This window comes from Martes martes (genome assembly GCF_963455335.1).
Source record: "Martes martes genome assembly, chromosome: 8".
NCBI lineage: Eukaryota > Metazoa > Chordata > Mammalia > Carnivora > Mustelidae > Martes > Martes martes.
Window position 1 is genome coordinate 36611556 of NC_137895.1, and position 16887 is coordinate 36628442.

Below are 16887 nucleotides of genomic sequence, written 5' to 3' on the forward strand. Positions count from 1 at the left end.
GTTGTCTCCCTTGGTGCCTTTGTGAGCTGAGGGAAAAGACTGGGATACTGCTTCTCCTGCCTCCTGGAAATCACTACAAAGTGAGAAGGGCTACTTTATCATCATTAGAAACAAAAGGACCCTATAATAATATTTGTACAACGTTGTATAATAAAGTTTTCTAAATGGTAGCAGATGCTGGATTAAGGTTTTAGGGAGCTCTGGCGCTCTGCTGTTCACTTTGCATTTAAAAAAAAGTGCAATAGGAGACGCTGAGGAAACAGCTTACTAAAGAAGAGGAGCTCTTTATTATGTAGAAAAACGTGACTTAGAAATTTGTAATACATTATATTGCCTTTAAAAGGAGTCAACTCAAAAAGCCTACATGTGGCTAATCAGTAAAGAGAATACATTGTGAAACAGTAAAATTTTTCAATTAATTGCTGTTACAGCTTGTGTTTTTCTTTTACTTCTAGATGCTTTATCAGGATACGACAAGGGAGGCACTTTATCAGGATAGGATAGGACAAGGGAAGCAATATAGTCCTTTTGGGAGGTGAGTAAAAATTAGTTGAGTTCATTTTTAAAATGTTGAAAAAAATTTTGAGCAGCTGCTGTTATGTGCAAGGTCCATGTTAAGGAATTAGTCTTAGAAAAGCACTCCTTCCTCCAAGCAACTTAGCAGTAAATGCCAAATAATATCGTAGGATGAAAGTAATCTGTTACAATCAGGTTAAAAAAAAAAAAAAAAAGTTCAGACTTCACTAGGGAATCACACAGTTTCTTAAAGGGCACATTCAAGGGTCCTACTTCCAAGATTTGGATAGCATCAATGGGTGCAGTAACATGTTTTAACAAACAACTCATGATTCTGTTGTGGTTGGTCCTCAGGACACATTTCGAGAAGTACTGGATAAGGTCCTCAGTTGTCTGAGAAATTTCATGTGGTTGAAGACATTAAGGATAGTTTCGTGGGTGAGATGGCCATGTGGGAAAAGCCTTTAAGGTTGAGAAGTGAAGAGTGTGTGAAGAAAAGAAAAAGGGAAGAAAGCCTGGGACGTATTTAAAAGTTTATTTTAAAGTCTTAAAAATAGCTCCATGTATGTTATTACGGTTGGGGGCTAACACTTTCTATCCATTGCTGATGTTTTCTTCCCTGTTAGGGTGAGGGGGGCATCACCCTAACACTCATGGCCTCTTTGTTGTTCTTAATGTTTCTGCCCAGGAAAGTCATGACTTAGCTAAATGATAATTTGGGGAGAACACCTGACCTGCCTGCACAGTCATATACTCTTGATGACTATTCTTAGACCGAAATTGTAAAGAATAGTCTGTATTGATGAAGGGTAGGAAGGAGATGGGCACAGAGGCAGAACAGGGGAAAGGCCCATGTTTGGGAGAATGTAACATCCAAAACCAATTTGTGCTGCCTGGGTCAGCACATCAAGAGATAAAACGAGAATGAAACAAGGGAACATGGTATGCAAGTGCAGAAGCCTTGGGTGGCTAGAGCTTGTGGTTTTAGAGCTCAGACTTTAACATATACACAGGGAGTGTTGATCTCGGCAGTTTGTAGGCACTTAGACTGGGCCATTAATTTGATTTTTATAATATTCAGTAGGCTTTTAGTTGCTGCCATGTTGGCAAGATACTTTAAGCCTTAAGGCCCGTGGGATTTTGATCAGAAGTTCAGTGTAGCGTCATCTACAGAAAATTGGTTATTTCTACAGAAGCAGGGTGCAATATTGACCCTCCAGAAGTGTATAGGACTCAACAAAGAAGCAGGGGGGGAATGGGAGTGGTGGAGACACACAGCCTTCAGCAAAGGCACAGGATGTGGGAGTGGGCTCACCCATAGCCTGACCTCCTGGATGGCCTCAGCTGATGCCAGCCAAGAGGAGGCTCCTTGAGCTGCCCTGGCTATGCTGGTAGTAAAGGCATTGGCAAGTGCAAGCAGCAGGGGAGGCTCCTACAGCTTGACCTTGAACTATATTTAATCTAATGTATGAACATCATCAAGGGCCTCAGCGGAGGCTGCAGCGACACTAGAAAGCAATGTCATTAGGATTTAATGATAGAAAAAATACAGCTGTGCTACACCTTGACTGTGTCAATAATTTGCTGTCTTAAACTTCAAGGCAGAAGATGTGTATGCAATACAGATTTCTGTATCCCCATGACTGACTTTATAACTGAAAGTTTGTACCTTTGGACTCCATTCATCTTCTCCCACCTGCAGTTTACTGTACTTTTTTACTGTAGTCTATAGATGAATTTTATTTTAAAAATGACAAAGGCATCCACTATTACTGTGTCTACTGAAAATACAGCCATTAAATTAGCTCCATTACATAGTATTTGATCTTCCCAGGTAACAGAAGCAATAGCTCTGACTGAATCCTGTACTGTGTTAAGAGACAGAAAATAAAACGGTAGTAGATATGCTTTTAGAATCGTTACAGACATTGGGCAGGGTATGTGCTATGGTGACTACTGTGAAATGTGAAAGCCTGATGATTCACAGACCTGTAATGCTGGAGCAAATAATACATTATATGTTAATAAAAAAAAAAAAGAAATGCTATGAAATCTGAAGGATTTATGACTTCAGATATGTGGACTAATGCTGAGAAGATATTGATGACTTAGTGGAAGCTTTTCAAAACTCACGAGGAAACAGTGGTTGTGAAAGGAGAAGTGCATAGGCAGACCAAAAGCCAATGGCAGTGCCCTCGCAGAGCTACATGCTAAATGAGCAGCTTCTACCATCCAGAGGCCTCTAAGTTGAGGTCTTTCCCCACTAAACCTCCAAACAGATCATTTTCTCAATGTAAGCTGGCTATAGTTGACTCACAGCAGCTAGATCAACCTTCTGAAAGACAAAATTGACCATCAGAGAGATGGAGGCCAGAAGTCTGAAATCAGGGTGTTGAAGGGTCATACGTCCTGTGAAGGCGCTAGGGAAGAATCTGTTCCACGTCTCTCTTCTGGTTCCAGTGGTTCCTTCGCTTATGGCAGTATAATTACAATCTTCATATGCTGTTCTGTGTGTGTGTGTGTGTGTGTGTGTGTGTGTGTGTGTGTGTCTGAGTCCAAATGTCCTTTTTTTATAAGGATACTGATTATATTGTGTTAGGATTCACCCCAGTTATTTCATTTTTACCGTGATTACCTCTATAAAGACCCTATCTCCAAATAAGGCCACACTCTGAGGTCCTGGGAGTTAGAACTCCAGTGTGTCTTTTTGGGGGGACACAATTCAACCCATAACACATATCATCATGAAAATGCCATATAAAATTTCTGGGACACCATTTCTGTTGCTTCTATGTGTTCATGTGTCATTGTGCAAACAAAACACCAACCCACATCAGTGGATTTCCACTCACATGATTCCTTAAAATGAGGCTAAGTCAAAAATGTCTGTAGAAGCAGACTGTTTCAAAAAGCAGTCTGAACCAAAGGTGACAATTGGTGTGAAGCCCATGCCTGAGATTGACAAAATAAGACAGCACAATGATTTTTTTAAAAAACTTTTCTCTTTTTGTACTTATCGTTCTGGTATTCTTCTGGTGATTTAACCCAAATATTTAACCCAAATAACCCAAACAGTTTGTTTTCTGTCAGCATAGTTGGGTTTAACCATGTTCAGTTCTTGGTATATGCAAAATGCATGGTTATAATTAGTCTGTGCATTTCCAGTAGCTTTAAATACAAAAATGTTTGTGTCTATGAGAACTTCCCTTTTTACACACAGAAAGTCTCCATGCTACTGTGGAATTATCCTTGTAATTCCTAGTTATTACACACTGGCATCGGTGAGTGCTGTGGTCCCCAATGGTCATATCTACATGAGGTTTGTAAAAGCCTTTCTGTGATTCTCTGTAGAGACCAGTTTACTTAGTCATAATCCACGCAGGTCATGGGGGCTGAATGGGGACAGCCTTTGTTATACCTCAATTTCAGAGGCTAAAAGCAGTAGAGAATGATTACCACTAACCTACTTTCCAGTGTGCATCACTTTCAGTAATGTTTGGGAGATGTAAAATAATGTAAAAATGACAGGGAAATAACACAAAGTATCATTAGTCCAAAGTTTCTTAAGGGTTGATTTCTTTGTATCTTCTTCATCCCTATATTGCATTTGTGCAGCTAGAGCTTATGAGATGTTGCCTGTTAACTGATTATGCTTATAATTTATCCTATCTTACTGTCAGTTTGGCAGAGTATACAAGGTCCACTAGAGATGGTGAAGCAGTATTCCATTGGTCAAAAAAAGTTCATCATTGGTTGGTTCAACTTCTACTTGTGCTTGTGTTTATACTAATGCAGTTCCGTCATACAGGGTTCAGAATATTGTTATCTCAATAGGCCAGTTCTGTCGCTGAACCTCTGATACACAGACATACTCAAATGATGAGTCTATCCAAAATAAGCCAAATACTTTATGGTCAAACCTTCTCCCCTGGGATGGAAAAATAACCATAAGAAGAGACTGATGAACTGTGGCCTCTTGGGCACACCACATACAAAGCACAGACAGCCAAATGCCATAATCCTAAATTGGTGAAATCACATGTATAGCAGAAGTGCTTAGCTGGTATAATCCTAAAATGGGCATCATACAAACACTCCTAATTATCCTAGTACTTACTTAACCCCGATATAGCCATCCAATGGACATCACTGACACATCTTGTTTTTCTAATATGGAACAAAGAGAGTTCACTGTCTTGTCAATATAGAAGACCTGGTCCATTTCTCCTTTCCCAGACTTTTTTATGAGAGCCTCCTGTATTTGGTCTGCTATTATTTATATATAATTTTATTATCATACTTTATTATATATTATCTAATATACATATTATATATATAATATTAATATAACAGGAATAGAGAATCTTGTAGAAGGAACTGGCTTGGGTTGAAAAATGTTGAGTTTGTTCAATTTACATTTGAGTAGACCTCAATTTATCTGTTCACCACAGTGAAGAAAGTCAAGTGGATCTTTAATACCATCCACTTCCTCTTGACATCCTTAGGTTGAAGAAGTCTTTTGGAAATTCTGCTTCAGTTAATTACCATGACAGGAGGTTTAGAAGGTTACTTTTTGTGTTTTAAGTGTAGATTAAAATCTGAATTCATTTAAAAACATTAGCATATTTGTGTGACTTACATTTTGTGCTTGCATATTGAGAAGAGTAATTTGGATTTCTTTTGTTCCATTCTATGTATAATTTGGCATAGTATCAAATGTATCATCTTAAATTGTAAATATTCAGAATAACTCTTTCCCTTAATAAAAACTGAAAAACTGCTAAATTCATCCATTACATCCTTACCCCCGTTTCCAAACAAATTTACTTTTTTGTATGCCTTATTAACAGATTAATTTTAAAAACCTTGGTTTTTAAAGTAAGCTCTATGGCCAGTTTGGGGCTTGAACTCTTGAACCGAGATCAAGAGTTGCATGCTCCACTGACTGAGCCAGCCAGGTGCCCCCTAAAAATCTAATTTTTAATCAGAGATGAGAGGTTACAATTTACAACAACTCGTGTTTACCCCTTTAAAAAATTTTTTGAGATGTATTCTGCATCATGAATTACCACAATTTATAATTCTCAACATTCATATATTCTTCACAGGGTATATACTCTGTCATCAATTCTAAAGTCTTACCCACATTCTTTGATTTTATAGGAATATTTTTACATTAGTGTAGTAGTGTAGTGTATTAGGCCCAATAAGTGAGCCATCCATATAAGTCATGATGACAACTCTTCAGTGTACATAGAGTTTGTAGCAATAATGGAATATGTATTATTCTAGAAACCAGAAAATGCTAATTTGGTGTGAAAGGAAAGAACTGTTCTTTGCTGTTAATTGAAATAGTTCTTGAGCTTGCAGTTTTTTTTACTGTCCCAGGAATAGCTAAAACAGGGAGGGAAACATTAATGATTAATGTAGAGTGTAAAAGGGACAAATATGCTTGAATTATTAACTTAGACATTTACAATTTGACTAAGAATGGAGTCTATATTTAAAGTTGTGTTTACAAATTATTATTGTCTTGCCACTTTCAAAAAGTTATTAAAGAATATGAGAGTAGTTTAAATGTTCTACCTTGGGACACACTGGAGATGATAAATTCAGAGCTTGGCTCCTGATACTGCTTCAGGATGAGACACTGAAATAGTAATAAATACTACTTCTAGGCCTTAAAATGGCTCAATTAACTGCACTCAGGTACACTTATTTCACCTAGATTTCATCAAAACAGAATTCTAAATATAATTTAGAAATGAGAACATATGAAGTAGAATACTGAATTATATATTCAAGGTCACACAACAATTTGGTTTCTGAGCTTAAACAAAAACTCGATTTCCTAACATTCCCCCCAAGCTGCTATGTGAATAACTCTAGAAATTCCATCTGTGAAATTTCAATCAAGACAGATGTATTTAAGCCCTTTGAAAACTTGGCTTGCTATGTAATTCCACATTTCAGACTGATTATTATATAGTCATTCACAGTGGTCTTTTTTTTTTTTTTTTTTTTTTTCTGACAGTACATGCTGGCACAGCATTTGGCATCCTTTGCAGTAACCATGACACATACACTTTCAAATAAATGAACATCTCAGTCTTAATGGACTCATCTGGGTTGACCAATATGATCTCCACGGAATACAAAGTTGGGCTTTAGCTAGCAACATTGAAAGCAGTAAGCTTTCCTAGTTCCCTCTCCCTCTTGAATTCGCCTTCTTGTTTACAGGTGTCCATCTAACATGCCATATTTGAGATTTTGGAATCAGTGAAAAGGAAAGGAGGGATGGGAAAAGCATTTAAAACCAATGAAATGTTTATATGGAGATTAATCACATTTCTCCTATTTGCAAGCTGGGTGACTGCAAAATGGCTTACCATCTCTGTGCCCCGATTTACCTATCTGTAAAATGAGCATGATACTATAGGTTCTTATTTTCCAAAAACCTTGGGTCCAAGAGTGTTTCAGATTCAGAGTGTTTTGAATTTTAAATATGTAATTCAGCGCAAATACCACATATTGACATAACAGTCACAGCAGGGTCTCAAGCAGCATATTAAAATATTAAAATTGCTGCAGTAAAATGAATATTCAAACTAAGAGATGATTCAGGAATATAAATAGCCTCATATCAATTCAAGTCAAATCTTTGCCTGTATGAAAAAACAAATAAACAAACAAAATCCCAAAGTTTTCCGGACCTGCCTCTTAAAACTGTAGGTAAAAAATCAGTGACTTGAAATAATATATACATAATAGGGTAACTGAAGTGGATAAGTAAATCATTTCACACTTTTTAAAGATGAAAAGCCATTAGAAAAAAGTGTATATGTAGTCAATATAAAGCACTTGCTATTACACATAATTGCAATTATCTGACTCTGTAGTATTTTAGATATGAATCACTTATATTCTATATCAGTAATATTTAATAATAATTTTTACATTGTTGAATTGAAAATCATACCTGATTGTTTTTGTGTCACAGGATATAAGCACATGCAATTAATAATGGCAATGATAGCCATTAAGAAACCATAAAAAGTCCTCAAGTGATCCTTGAGTGCTGGATCTCTCACAGATAAAACTTAAATTAATATTTGAATATTATTCTACTAATATTTGAATTGCTAATATTTGAATTATTTTCACCCTTATTTCTTTACCCATGAAAACTTTTGAGACTTTTGTTCCTTAAAAAATGAGATTGTAAGCATAGGATATGAATTAAACTTTATCTTCTTCCAAACCTAATTGCAGAGATTCAGGTAGGCTAATGCTAACATCACTTACGAGGTAAAAATGTAATGTCACCTGAAGTCCATATTTAAATGTAGACTTCTAAAAAAATTTTTATAGCCATATAAGCTAAAAGCTCAGACATTTTAGACTTAGAATTACTTTACTAAATGTTAAACATATTATTTTTCCCTCTCATAACATTATTACCAGATATTTTCATGTGAAATATAGGTTGGTATTTTGAGGCCAATTAATAGTGAATTAGTAATTTGAAGTCATGAGAGATAGGAATGTTAGAGAAACAAATATTAAGATACTATTCATCTGACACATATGTAAGATGTAAATTAATATCATTACTGTTATTGTAATTAACTGGCAGTGTGCTAAGAAATTTACAAATATTATCTCATTTAATCCCAATGAACTGTATGATTCCATCCAACCCTATGATTGGCTAAATATCATAATATGATGAGGATAAAAATAGTAATGTTGCCCAACATTATACTAAGACTTCTTCACACATTATCTCCTTTAATCTCCTTAACAACCCCCGATAAATACTATTATTGTTGCCATTTTCGGTTGAGGAAATTATCATTCTTTGTGATATAACCTCTTAACCATAACTGGTAAATTAATTGGTATGCAAGCAGGCTTCAAACATTTCATATATAGAATAGTATTTACCCAAATTAAATTCCTCAAAGTTTGTTCTTTGTGTAGAAAATTTTCAAAATTAGTACCCCAGTTGGTTCAAGCATCTTGTTTCTAAATAGGAATGCTATTCATTACTTACTTAAGGAAAGTTTTCTTTTTAAGACAGTGACTCATTTTATAAGCACAAAAATGAAAAATAAAAGATATTAAATAATGATCAACTAGTATGTGTTTCCAAAGAAATTCTAGTTAGAGAATAGCTATATTTGCTTGTCTTTTCTTATCTCCCAGTATCAAATGTACACATAAACCCGTTCTCTCAGCTGTTTGGTGGCCAACAAATTTATGTACAGTATTTAGTATTTTACTAAAGAAAAAGCTGAATAGCAATACATTTAAAAATGTTTATGTATATGAACATTATATTTTTATAAATATTAGAGCCAGATGAAAGTGAAGATTTTTAACAAAGAGAAATTATGTAGAATTATGAACTATTAATGCTTTGGTATACATCTTCCTAGTATAGTGTTTTATATTTCCCTTACCATATTACAAACATATTTTTACATCATTAGTCTGATAAGTCAGTATTCTAATGGTTTATAGTTGAATATATTTTATTATAATGTTGAAACATCCTAATCTGTTAATTAATTGGGTTACTAACTTTTAGATTATGCCTATCCTAAAATAAAAAATAATGTAATGAAGTGTGTACATTTAAATTTTTTTAAAGATTTATTTATTTATTTGAGAGAAAGAGAACCAGCAGGAAGGAGAGAGAGAGAGAGAGAAACTTAAGCAGACTCCATGCTGAGCCTAGAGCCCAAAGCAGGGCTCAGTCTCACCACCCTAAGACTGGGACCTGAGCTGAAACCAAGAGTCAGATGCTTAACTGACCGAGCCACCCAGGTGCCCTGTGTATTTAAATCTTAAAACACTTTTTGGATAAGTTTTCTTTATAGATTTCTGTCTTACACAAAATATCCATATAGAAATTCATACCACATTTCATGTTAAATTAAGTTATTTGGCAAATTTTGACATTAACTATAATCATAAATATATATCAGATGGAGAATGCAAAGTATTCTTTTTTGAGCTTTAAAAAAAAATCCCCTTGGATCAAACTGAATAATCAATTTTAGTGGAAAGAAAATGTAGAAAACTAGTATTGTATATCTTTCAGTTCTGCAAAAGAAAGAAGATAGGATTATTCTCCCCAAAGCCTTCTTATGTAGGTTTATTGAAAGATGGAAGTTCTTTATTAAAAAAAAAAAAAGATTTTATTTATTTCAGAGAGAGAGAGAGAGAGCACGAGTGGCATGGAGGGCCATAGGGAGAGAGAGAACCAGACTCCCTGATGAGCAGGAAGCCTGATGTGGGACTCGATCCCAAAACCCTGGGATCATGATCTGAGTCAGAGGCAGCCGCTTAACTGACTGAGCCACCCAGGTGCCCCCAAAAGATGAAAGTTCTTAATCATATTACCACAGAGGTATAATATTTCCCACCATTTTTTAAAAGAGAGGACATTTTACTTTCCCAATTAATTTGAAAATAGTAGTTCATACAAATGGGAGATAGGGGAAAAAATTACTTCATGGAATTGGCTTTACGCTTCAAAAAAACATGAAGCAAAGTTATAACCACATTCCTTTCCAATAATATCCTGATATATTGCAGTGGGCCTCTAGAAACTTTCAGTTCTCTAGAAGATTCTATTTTACCCAGACTTCCAGAAAGAAAATATGCTTTTAGAAAATTATTATTTTTTTTTTGTTTAAAACAATTACCATTAGATTTTAAAACCATCTTTTGGAACTTCATGTTCTTTTAACTTTACGGGAACTTTAAGCCTTAACAATGACAACAACAACAACAAAAGAGAGGGAGAGAAAGACAAAGACAGACAAAGAGAAAAAGAGAATGGAAACCCAAACGGGCGGATTTAAGAATGTGGTTTTGATGGGCAGAGGTTATAGGGAAAGTGGGGACCTGGACTACATGTTTCTTTTTGTTGTTGTTTTGGTTTTTTTTAAAGATTTTATTTATTTATTTGACAGATCACAAGTAGGCAGAGAGGCAGGCAGAGAGAGAGGAGGAAGCAGGCTCCCCGCTGAGCAGAGAGCCCTATGCTGGGCTCGATCCCAGGACCCTGGGACCAAGACCCGAGCTGAAGGTGGAGGCCTCAACCCACTGAGCCACCCAGGCGCCCCTGGACTACATGTTTCTTAAGTCTGATTTTTTTCCCCTTGTGCACATGAAGAGCCATTAATAATGCACTGATTAACATCAGAATAATAGAAAAATCCAGCTAGCCTGACATTTAATAAATCCCTTTCTTGGAACACATGACATTTATTCTTTTTAATAGGTACTTCCTCTTTGAACCAAAGCTGCTAAAGTCTGTCTGACCTGAAGAATCCCTCATGGAGTTTAGAAAAGAAAGGGAAAGAGTTTATTTTTTTCACCTAGCTTGGTCTTGCTTCACAAATGTCCTATTCTATAATGCTTCATAGAAGCTCAGGATCCCATGATGGTTTTTTCCCCTTACAACTAAAGTGTTAACATGGTGTCATGAGAGTTGTATCTGGTCTACCTGGAGTGAAGATTCTTCTTCAAAGGGTATGTCTTGCATTTTGGAGTTAAAGTAAATGAGTCAGGGACATACTACTGAGTAGAGAAAAATAGGCTAAATAAACTCAGGAATGGGGCATCATGTGCATCTTTTATCACTTTGTCCCATAGAAGGCTATTTCTTTATCATATTTTATGCTTAAAAGCAAATTATTAGGGGCGCCTGGGTGGCTCGGCCATTAAGCATCTGCCCTTGGCTCAGGTCATGATCCCAGGACCTGGGACCAGGACCACATCAGGCTCCCTGCTCTGAGGGAAGACTGCTTCTCCCTTTCCCCCTCCCCCTGCTTGTCTTCCTCTCTCGCTGTGTCTCTGTCAAATAAATAAATAAAATGTTAAAAAAAAAACCATATTATTATAAAATGATATATTCAGATGACAAAGCCCAAGATAGATTAATTTAGCTTGTATTTAATTTGCAGGCAATATAGCCAGCCACACATTATATTAATAAATGTCACTACAACACAGCTAGGAGACCAATGGTCATGCTTGACCCTCACATTTTATAGTTGATGTAAAGTTTATATTATGTTATAGTTAATACAAAGTATATAGGCAATATAGCATGGGTGGAGGAACTATGGATATGTTTCACCCTGACACTCCATAGTTACTAAATGGTACTGTAGCTGAGCTAGAGAGACCTCTAGGTGTGTTGGCCTGTCCACCTTGTGTAACATAGTTTAACATTTACTCAGGAATACCGACCAAAATAAAGAATCAAATCTATACATTTCCTGTTAAAGTTTATAATTTACAGGTCATTAATATAGATTAGCCTTTAATATAACACATTTTAGTTTCTAAGATGAGAACATGTAATTTGCATATTCTAAAGTCACAGCATGAGACGGCTTAAACTCTGCAGCTGGATGTTTATAGCTGCTTTTTTCCTAATTCTCCTTGTGGTGCCGTAATTGGATGTGCTAACATATTAAAATTCACATCTTTTGTGCTGATGTTGTATTAATGCATTTTCTCAAGTTGAGCATTCAATTGCAACAGTGCAAATAATATGGAAATATAAAGGGCTCTGCAATCCCTGTTTTTTTATTTTGCTATAAATTAAAGGAGGATGAACTCATTATGGTATAGAAGACCTTCCATGACCTAGTTCCTCCTTATTTCTCCAGCTCCCTCTCCTGATACCCTTGTATATAAATAATGTTTGTTATACCAAAATTCTTATCATTCAGTAAGAATTGAACCATGATGCCACACTGGGTAGGGAGAATGTAGGGGAGAAAAGATAGTTTGGATGTATATTTAGTAGGACTTGGTATTTAAGTAATTAAAAGTGGGATGTGATAGACAAGGGATAATCTTGGGGAACTCCCAAATTTGTATTTTGTGTCACGTGGTGAATTAAGTCCTAAGGGGAGAGGGGCTAAAAACTTGGTATATGTGCTGCCGAAGCGAGCACGGGGCTAAAAACTTGGAAATGTTACCATACATAGGGTTCTGCTTGATCCCCTCTGGTTTCCCTATACCTTGCCTCTCCCTGTGTAAACTAGTTTCTTTATGAATCTCTTTTCTATTTTGTATCATTTCTTTCCTGCCAGAACTTTGGTATAATAATTGGTACCTAAATGGCTCCAAGAAGCAGAATTTCAAATTTGGGAAATGGATTGCTCACATATTTGAGGAGTGCTGGAGGGAAATGGGACATGGCTAATCCATGACGTGCAATGACATTATGATTAACAAAATGGTCACTGACACTCCCATGGGATGAACTGTATGGGCAGGCTATAGCATTTGCGTATCAGGTGGTTGTAAAACTCAGTTGCTATGGCAAAACCTGGCTTTTTCTGATGACCCTGGAGAATGTAGATTTAGAAAACAAGCGACTGAGAACTAAAAATATCTGGCATGGATGACCAGAAAGTTTGAAGAGAAGTCTTGAAGGAATCCCTGATTTCCTGTGGCCAGAATGAAGACATGGGTAAAAACCAAGTTCAAGGTGCAATTGTGAGGATTTCAAAGTATTGGCTCTAACTCAAAAGAGACTTCTGGAGGGGCGCCTGGGTGGCTCAGTGGGTTAAGCCTCTGCCTTCGGCTCAGGTCATGATCTCAGGGTCTTGGGATTGAGCCCTGCATTGGGCTCTCCTCAGTGGGGAGCTTGCTTCCTCCTCTCTCTCTGCCTGCCTCTCTGCCTACTTTTGATCTCTCTCTCTGTCAAATAAATAAATAAAATCTTAAAAAAAAAAAAAAAAGACTTCTGGAGACGCCTGGGTGGCTCAGTTCGTTAAGTGTCTGCCTTTGGCTCAGGTCATGATCCTGGGATCAAATCCCACGTTGAGCTCCCTGCTCAGAGGAGAGTCTGTTCTCTTTCTGCCTGTTGCTCCCTCTGCTTGTGCTCTCTCTCTCTTTCTCTCTCTCTCACTCTCTCTGAAATAAATAAATGAAGTCTTTAAAAAAAATCCATATTTGTACAAAGACTTCTATGAACATGTGAACGTTATTCATAATAGCCCCAGATTACAACTCAATAAAGCTGTTTGTTTGTTTCAAAGCACGGAAAAAATACAGCAGTGTGTCTGGAGTTCCAGGTTTTTAATTTTCTTCTACCTGGCCCCATAACCATCTTCTCCTCTCCCTTAGGCTGCCTGGCCGAGGCACGCCACAGATTCCAGTTCCCACCTTAGCACCAGCGTTAAGGTATTTACTCTATTAAGGGTTCTTAGCTCTCACCTTGCTTCAGAATCACCTGGAGAGCTTTTATTTTTATCTATCTATTTATTTTAAGATCTTACTTATTTCACAGAGAGAGAGAGAGAGACAGCGAGAGAGGGAATACAAGCAGGGGGAGTGGGGGAGGGAGAAGCAGACTTTCTGCTGAGCAGGGAGTCCAATGTGGGGGCTCGACATCTGGAGAGCTTTTAAAAAACACTAGCACAGTACAAAAAATCCCCAGCTTCAATACAGTATTCTTTTGTTTGTTCCTAGTGGATTCTACTGTGCAACCAAAGTTGAGAAAAAAAAAAAATACTGTACTGGTTTTCTAGAATAATTTTGAGGCCATTTTGGAAGTCAGTGTTGCTGGCATCTGTGAGCACAGCCAGCCCCCAGGGTAACCCGTAGAAAGAAATTGAAGAAAAGATTTTCTCTACCTAATCAGTAAATAGTTCTCAGCACAGGTTAGAAGTTAGAGGGTGGTTTTCAACATTCTTTGGGGAGTTTTCCCAAATATGTGTGCTTGGGGTGTCGTCGTATCCCCACTCCATACTGGAAATTCTCTTGCTACTTCTCACCTCCCTCCATCCAGATTTCATGGCCACACATTGCTGGGTGGTTTAAGTTTCTTTTACCTTTTAGGGGAAAGAAAAAGGAATTAAGGTAGACCCTATGACTTCAATATTTATAGAATGTATGTACCTTATGTCTTGAAAGACATGACTACTTCATATTAACTTTCTTTTCAAATTTTATTTTCTGAATTAAAACAGCAAATTATAGATATATTGATACTTGTTTTAACTAGGAAAAAATTCAAAGATGTATAAATGAAAAGTTAAAATTTACCCCTATGCTCCTCATTGTTATCCCTTAGTAACTACTATAAAAGGCCTAGTTCTTTTCCTTCAACAATGCCTATTATGCTCACACAAACATGAAAAATCATAAATAAATGATGTACTGTTATTGCTTTTTGTAACGATTCATCATGATTCACCCTAAATATGATCACTATGTATTTCTGATCTCTCTATAATTATCTCTTTCTATATATAATCTTTCCTTTAAATAATAACATAGTAGAATGACTGTACCAAAATTTATCCATATATTTTATCTTTGATTAATATTTGAATGTTCCTGTTTTTGTCATTACAAATTTGTTACATTAAATGTCACTAGATACATGGCCTTAAATGTTGGCACTTTTATTTTTATTGGATAGATCTTTGAAGTGGGATTATTGTGTCAAAAGTTTGTGGCTGTGTGCGTGTATTTGATTTGAAGATATTGTCACATATTTTTTAAAAGATTGCAGCAGCTTGCCCTGTATTTCTGGTTTTTTTGCTTTTGCTTTTGTTTTTTAGAGAGGGGGAGGAGGGGGAGGGGCAGAGGGAGAGGGAGAATCCCAAGCAGCCTCCACACCTAGCATGGAATTCCACATGGGGCTTACCCCACAACCCTGAGATCATGAACTGAGCTGAAATCAAGAGCTGGTGCTCAACCGACCATGCCACCCAGGTGCCTCAACTTGCACTGTATTTTTTAATATTCGCCAGTTTGAACAGGGCTTAAGATAATTATCATGTTAATGGTTTGTAACTCTCATTGTGCACTTCCTTTTCCTTGACTACCAGAGAGGATGAGCATCTTTTCCTATGCTTGTTGAATATGTGGGTTTTGTCTATAAATTTCCTTAACAAAAGGCTTTATTTTTCTCTTAGATTCTTTTCTTTTTCTTAAATTTAATAAAAGTATAGAAGCCTAATAAAAGCCTTACAAAAGCCTTTAAATAATACGGAATTTATACCTTTACCATATCTGTTGCAATATTTGCCCCTAGTCCCTTGCCTTTAACTTTGTTTATAGGGTTTTCTTTTTTTTTTTTCCCTAGAGACAGAGAGAATCTTATCCACACCCAGGGCTGAGCCCAGCACAGGACTCTATCTCACAACTCTGAGATCATCACCTGAGTTGAAATCAGGTTGAACCCTTGACTGACTGAGCCACCCAGGTGCCCTTTCCTTATGACTTTTAAATCTCCCATCTTATTGAGGAAGACTTTTCCTATGTGGAGATATGAAACTCCCCAACATATTATTCTACTGTTTATATGGGTTTAAAACCCAATTTTAAAATTTTAAAATTTCATCTGGTATTTCCATTTGTAGAGAGCATGAGATAGAAATGTATTCTTATTTTCCTTTACTAGCGTAACTATGTTAGCATACATTGTTATCAAACTCATTCTATACTTGATTAAATTATCTTGTTTGTCCCTTATTAAATTCCTAATTTTTGGATATTCTATTTTCTAGACTTACTGTTTTTTCTATCTCCCTCATACTCTTTAGATTACTGCGATTTTATGTTATTCCTTCAATGTTCTTATAACACTGACCTATCATTTTGAAGTCTGAAAGAGGATAAATATACTTTTTACTTGAATTTTTATCATAGTTGGAGTCATTATGTAACATTTAAAGTGTTTCTAAGTGCTTCTGTTGTTTTATGCTAGGTTATTATGCAAACACAGGAATGTCTTTTTAAGTTAAACTGCGCTCTAAAGCCAGCAGAGGGAGTACAAAGCACTGTTTTACTGGTGAGGAATTTAAAAATCATTTAGAAATATGTCCTTTTACTGAATAATGGAATAAATTTAAGAATTCAAAATATTTATTCCATCAAATATTTTCATTGATCAAAATTTCCGCCTACATAATCAAAACTTGACTAAATATTTACAGGTCCTCCATAGGTCACATAATTTAGAGAAGAACCCGATTTTCCTTTTGAGGGAGAGAAATATTTGGCACTAGTTTGTGTATACAATGAAGATAACATAAAATTGAAATAATATATGGAGTATAGTAGATGGGATTCTGACTTATTTTTGAAAATCAAACAGAAAAATCCAGAGAAAATGACTATAGATTAGTTAATAGATGCTTATTATTTTGTCACTTGTTTTTGATCACATGAACAGCTTTCTAATGCTTGAATGTACACATAGACAGATGAAAGTCTTGCATGAATACTTCTAAACATTTTTGAAGTGCTTATTTTTTTAAAGTGTAAGAAATTATAAAACACTGCAAACATGATAACCTAAAAGAGATTGACATTTTA